Source organism: Ochotona curzoniae, unplaced genomic scaffold (genome assembly GCF_017591425.1).
Source record: "Ochotona curzoniae isolate NIBS_2020 unplaced genomic scaffold, NIBS_Ocur_1.0 contig_2754, whole genome shotgun sequence".
Classification (NCBI taxonomy): Eukaryota; Metazoa; Chordata; class Mammalia; order Lagomorpha; family Ochotonidae; genus Ochotona; species Ochotona curzoniae.
In genome coordinates, this window is record NW_024465582.1 from 17,870,175 (window position 1) to 17,876,019 (window position 5,845).

Consider the following 5,845-nt stretch of genomic DNA (forward strand, 5'->3'; position numbering starts at 1 on the left):
TGGTGCACTGAGGTAGTTGCAGCTGAACCCCTGCACCCCTCCAACCTCCTGGGCTGCCTGATTCTGACAGAGAACCCTGACCCAAGGGGTGGAGGGCAGAGGGAGAGGCAGACCCAAGTCTGGCTTCAGGGAGCAGCCTTTGCCCCCACATCCCAGCCTGCCCGGCCAGGGCAGCCACATCTCACTGCTGCTCCAGGCAGTCCTCAGTCACACCCTGGGCAGCCAACTCAGCCATCACATTGTGCAGATAGTTGGGGTCTGGATAACTGTGGCCCACTACATTGCGGAAGCCCTTTGCTTCTCCAGTTAGCTCTTGAAGGATTTCCAAGCTGTTTCTAGCTTGTACTTCTTACAGGTAAAAACTGTCATAAACGTTTGGGTAGGAGTCTATTTGAACACATGCTCCCTGCTCCTGGATGAAAACCTGGGAGTGGAGCGGTCAAATCATGCACTGCATATATGTTTCAGTCTTTAAGCACCTGCCAGACTGCTCTCCCAAGCGACAGCACCATTTGCACTCCTAGAGCAGGACACAGAAGTTCCTCTTCCTCTAGTTTACTTTGGACTCCAGTTTGTTCTATTGACCCATCTTTCTTTATAAAGGAAAGAGATAAAAGAGAAATTCTGGCATGCATGGTGACAGGTTACAGAAAAGGAAATGGAAGGATTCTTTTTTTTTCCCTCCCATAGAATGTGTTTTCACCCTTCTATTATTTCCCCAGAAGTCATCTTTCTTCCTGTCATTAGATTTTTCTGAAAGCCTACATCCCTGATCTTGGCTTCGAGGTTGGTTCATACTCGTGTCTTTTGCTGAGAACTGGGAGCTAAGTTGTCATGAGACTCTCACTCCACTGTCCCAGACGGTAATCTCTCTTGACTCCTGTCTGTTGGTTATATTAAGAGTTCGATTCATCTCTAGTAGTTAAACCAAAGCATTTGCTACTGTTCACCAGTGGCCATTAGCATGTCAGTGATCTCTCTATATAAATCCTTTCTTGTGGCTGTGCAAAGAATACTGATCAGTAGGACTGTACTAAAATCCAATTAGCTTTCTCTTTTCATCTTTAATGTAATCACATGAATGCAGATTTTTATAGCGATTTATGGTAATAGCATTGCTTTACCTTCTCAGGCAACTAGGTAACTTCTTTTCAAGATCAAAGTGCAACAAGAGGTGCCTTGCTCATCATTCTCATCCTTTTCCATTTCCGGCTGCCATAATTTTTGTAATATTTTTAAGCCTACATGCTTGCTCAAATTTAACTGCCTCTATTCTCAGGCTGCCTTAATGTATGCTTAATGTGAGACTCACATAGCCGTTCTTCCGGGAAGGCTGTTCTTCACTGGCCAGGGAGAACAGGAAACGTTCCTGTCAACACACTGAGAACCAGCGTCTTGTAAGGCCAGAGCCAGAGAGTTCACACCAAGTTATGTAACCCAGAATGCTTCAGGCAGGGTCAGAGGACACTATCAGCTTCAAAACAGCTTGGCTGTTTCTGAAGGGGGGAAAGGAGTCTTGATAAGCACATTTGATTCCCTATTTTTTTTTTTCTGCTGTGGAATTTGTTATGAACCCTGGCCATTTGTCTTCATAATGCATTGCTTCCCCCATCCACACAGATAAGCACCGCATAATTACCAGCAAAATAAAATCACGCTGTAGTGTGGGAAATGGAACTCTCCCAGTGTGACAGGGCCAACGTGCATTCCCGGGCCGCCTCCAATGCTGTGAAGAGATGGAGTTGTGAGGGAAGAGAAAGTGTCTTGGAGCTTCAGGAATTTGAGGTCATTGATATCACTGTGGGCAAGAGTGTAAGTTCTGGGGCCTGCATGCTTGCGTCCAAGCCTCTACTGTAGCTGTAGCAGCTTGAGCAACTTGCTCAGCTTCTTTATGTCTTGATTTTCACTTTCACAGAATAAATGACGGTGCCTATCTCACAGGACTGTGTCCTGCAATAGGTCCATTAAAATGAGTTAGAAACTCTTCGTCCTATGCCTGGTATATATTGCTGTTAGCTACCCTTATGATGACGCTTACTAATACTGACAGATTTAAGCAGGAGCTACGTTGGTGCTTTCCAGTATGTTAACCGGTAGGCACCTGTAGCTTTTAAGGTCACTGAGTTTGGCTAATGTGACAGACTCTGTAGATGTCAAGTACTATTTAACCGAAATTAAAATAATATTTGGTGCAGTTATTGCAATAATTTTCAACATGTAGAAACAATTTGGGGATGTGAATTTGCTCTTTCAATTGTGACTTTTACGAACTCCAACACAGAGATCTCTCCATGGCAGACATCATCTCATTCGGACACAGCAGGACACTAAGGCTGAGAGCAGGTAAACACTTCACCTGACTTACATTGCGACTCTCATGTGCCAGGGCTCGGAGTAGAAAAACGGCAAGGATGGGATCCGCGAGTGTCTGAGTTCCAAGACTTTGTTCTTTCCAACAAGCCACACTGCTGCCCTAAGGTAGATGTTCCTAAAGGCCTTTCCTTTCCTCTTCATTAAAAAAAAAATAATCCCACAGCGGAAGCACGGGCGCAGTGGATGGCGGTGGCTGCGTGAGCGTTGACATGACCTGCGCCTTCCACGCAGTTCCCGGCCGAGCAGGACAGGTTCATCTGCATCTGCCCAGCCTACCTGAATAACAAGCCCATCGCCGCGGGTCGGCGCACACCCCTCAGGAAGGCTGCTGAGAACCCCACGGCCACCGCATTTCAGGATGTCTGCTCAGCATTCGGGCTGAACATGTGCCTCGAGAAAAATAAAATGTGTTCTCGAGAGTAGAACCGTGACGTTCAGTCCCGCGGCCGAGTCCGGGTGCAGCTCAAGCAGGAGGACCGCAGCCTCGGCCTGGGGCAGTCCCCCTCACGTAAGTCAGTAATGCTGTATGCAGCAGAGATGATACCCAGACTGAAAACAAGGATGCAGAAGGCGGGAGGTGGTGACCCCCGTGTCCAACAAGGAGATGGAGGCAAAAAAAAAAAAAGGCAGAGGAAAGAAGAAGTGACGGAGCTGAGGCCCAAGGGCCCTGGATGGATGCCACTGCTGCGTCACTTCCTGGACCTGAGGGTCCCTGCTGCATCCTCTTCCTCACTGACTGCAGTGGATGCACGCCACGCGTCTGTGTCTAGTTCTATGCAGGATGCAAGAAAGAATTTGTCCCTCAAGGAAGATTTTTTTTGTGGAAAAAGGAGTATTTTTAAATGGACTGTACCATAAGTTACTTGAAACCCTGTATTCCTTTGTCCTCTCTACAGGCATACGTTTCAGACAGGTTTAGAAAGAGCTGAAAGACACATTTTGTTCATCTCTTAAGTTAATAAAAGAATCAAGTGAAACAAAAATTAAAAAAGAATCCCTGGAATTCTAGAAGTCCTTTGGCTGTCAGTTGAGGAAGGCTATTCATCACGCTGGCCTGAAGATTGTGACGCTATTGGGGACATGTCTGTTCGCTGTTAGTGGAATAAAATGCAAAGAGAGAGACTATAACTAATTGTGGTGCATTTCAAATACTGCACATGGAACATATTGCCTTCAGATCATCATTTTACATACAAGGGTCCTTCAAAATGTTCATGGAAAATGGAAAGAAACGTTTACTTTGGGGCAATGTTTTCTGGAACCCATACATAGTTATTTCACAATATGTGTTTCCCCATATGTGTCTGAAGACCCCACTTATGAATGAGTTTCAAGAAAAACTTTGCACCAAAATAAACTTACATTTTCTTCCAGTATCTGTGAACTTTGGGAAGTACCTTCACATTTCCCAGGGTAGTGGAGGCACAGCTGGCATCATCCTCAATCTTGAGACAATGCTAGATCCCAAACTGTTGTTGTGACCAGGAACCTCCAACCCTCTCTCTGCACAAGTCTCTATGCAGGGCTTTGCTGCCACTGACAGCATGGCCTTTGTTCATTATCGGCTTCACACAGCCCTCTTTTCTTTCCTCCCTGCCCCTGGGGAAAAAAAAAACTCAAAATGCTAAGAGGAGACAGTGAGAGTCAGCATAACAAAGGCCTCGGGTTCCCCACACCCTGATGGATGGACCTCCACCAGTCCTGCTCTGCCGTTCCTGAAGGGACAGCTGGGGCTTTAGGACAGCCATCAGCCTACTCTCCTTTCCATTGTGCCAACGTAGTGGTACCTTCCAAGTCTGTCTTTTCATCTCAGCTTAAATAAATATTTGTACTGAAAGTATGAAAAGTAGGCTAATTGCTCTTTCTCTAAAGGACCACGTATCTTTCTCCAACATTTATGGGAGCCCTGCCACCCTGTCCTCCATTGGGTGATGGCACCGATGAAATGGCCAAGAGATGCACAGCTGGCTCAGGCAAGGACACCACAGGATGATGTGCCTGGAGAAACAGGTCCAAAGTTTTTCATCCATCATAGCAGTGTTTCCTCCAGCCTCTCACCTCACTGAAGGACAGGTTCCACCTCCTAGGACAGAAATGGGGTGAGGACGTCACTGTATGTGAAATTCATTACAAGAGGAGGAGGGTTTCCTTGAAGAGGAATCAGCAAGGGTTGATGACACCAGTCACCAGGAAGAAGAGAGAGATTTAGCCAGTCAAGGACAGATGAGTGAGGTTTCTGGGAGAGAAGGAGTGAGGGTGGTCCATTGTCTGAGGAGGCCTGAGTGGAGGAAGAAAGCCTGAGTGAAAGGCACGCAGGTTCTGATAAATTGGATGGATCCACACCACTCCAGAGCCCCGGCCTTACACCACATTGAATTTTGCCCTCTGCTCATTTCCCCTTTCCTTCAAACCCTCAGGTGTCATCCTGACAAAACTGCTTTATCTACTTATTTAAAAAGCAGAGAGACAGAAAGCCACAGAGATCTTTGACCCTTAAAAACTCACAACACCTGGAGCTGGGCCAGGCTGAAGCAAGAAGGCTACAACTCCACTTGGGGCTCCAGGGTGAGTTGCAAGGGTGTAATTACTTTAGCTATCACTTGATACCTTAGTGGGAAGTTGGAGCTAGATATGGTACAGAGATTCAAATCCAGGCATTCTGATATGGAATGTGGATAGCCCAAGTATTATCTTAACTTCTGTGCTAACCCTTCAGCTCACCCCCCTTGCTAACTTTAAATTCTCTTTCCCCACATACTATATTCAACCCACCCTTACTAATGCATAGATGAAAACCATTTCTAATGCATCACATGTGGGGTCTTCACTTCCAGAAAAGAGCAGAAGATTCTTGTGAGTTCCCAGCATAAGGCTGCATGCATGTTCAGCAAATCCTTCCCAGTGGGTGAAATTGAATTTACTTCCCTCAATTGCAACTCTCTGGAAGGGCCAAAGGATTTTGTGACTGTCTTCCTGGCATTTTAAAGGGATGCTGTGAGGGCCAGAATGCTGGGAACAGCTACACAGAAATCCTTGGGGAACACGAAAACCTGAAATTGTAGGGTGCATTCAATAGCCAGCTGAAAGACTTGTTTGTCTCTCTTCTTCTTCCATGACTCCCTGTCTCCTCTTCTCCCTGCCCCCTTTCCAGACTTTTCCATAAATGGATTCATTCACATAAAGAAAGGTAAGCTTTGACAGAATCACCTTCCCAAAACAGGGACCTTAGAAAACGGTGGTCAGGACAGAGGCATCAGCCCCTGTCCCTAAGTCACTATCCCTATAATTTGTTCAGCTTGATTCCACCCTGCACATCCAGGCGGTTGGTCCCCACACTCCCTGCGGGGCACTGAAGGGAAGGGATCCATTCTTTCCCCTCCTCTCTGAGGCCCAGGCACCTGGCCTGCTGCCTAGTTGTGCCAGAAAGTGGCCTGACCACCAGTGCTACTGTGGTCAGCCCAGGAAGAAAATC

At 46.7% G+C, this 5,845-nt stretch overlaps 1 pseudogene; it reads left to right on the forward strand.

Moving 5' to 3' along the window:
• The first annotated feature begins 1,671 nt into the window (after positions 1 to 1,671).
• On the forward strand, positions 1,672 to 3,358 carry LOC121154386 (annotated as a pseudogene).
• Positions 3,359 to 5,845: the final 2,487 nt, after the last annotated feature.